Genomic DNA, 688 nt, shown 5'->3' on the forward strand with positions numbered 1-688 from the left:
TCTGTCCCCACAGCTCTGGTCCATTCCCAGTTCTGTCCCCACAGCTCCAGACCATTCCCAGCTCTGCCCCACGGCTCTGGTCCATTCCCAGCTCAGAGATGGGATGGTTCCATCCCGTGGGTCCCTGAGGCTGGGATTGCAGGGCAGGGCTCTCCTCCCCTTCTTCCCCGGCTCCGGGAGCCGCTCCAGGCTGAGCTCCAGCGGCTCCAAACGGACCCGGGGACTTTGGAGGGGTCGGAGCCCTGAATGAGCCCTCACTGTGGGGACCCTGAGCAGAAACCCCCCAATAACGTGGAAAAGAAGGAGAGAGAGTTCCCGAGCCAGGGATGCTCTGGATGCCGCAGGGAAGGAGGGGGCACAGCAGGGCCGGGGGCTCCGCACCCCCCCAGCCCCTCACCCGCCGGCTCTGCCTCCCATCGCCTGCTCCTGACACCAGGGAAAGCCATTTTTTGATAAATAAATCTTCCCTGCTTTTCTAAAAATAGCCATTGCCCTTTTTCCTCTCCCTCCCTCCCTCCCCAGCTCAGGCTGCCTTAGAGACAGAAACCCGCCTGGAGCCATCCCGTTATTAACACCAGTAAACAACCCCCGTGTCGGGAACATGTGGGGGCAGGAGCCACCTGGTGCCGGGATCCCTCGGCCCCGGTCCCTCCTGGTGCCGGGATCCCTCGGCCCCGGTCCCTCCTGG

This window comes from Parus major, chromosome 15, assembly GCF_001522545.3.
Source record: "Parus major isolate Abel chromosome 15, Parus_major1.1, whole genome shotgun sequence".
NCBI classification, from domain to species: Eukaryota; Metazoa; Chordata; class Aves; order Passeriformes; family Paridae; genus Parus; species Parus major.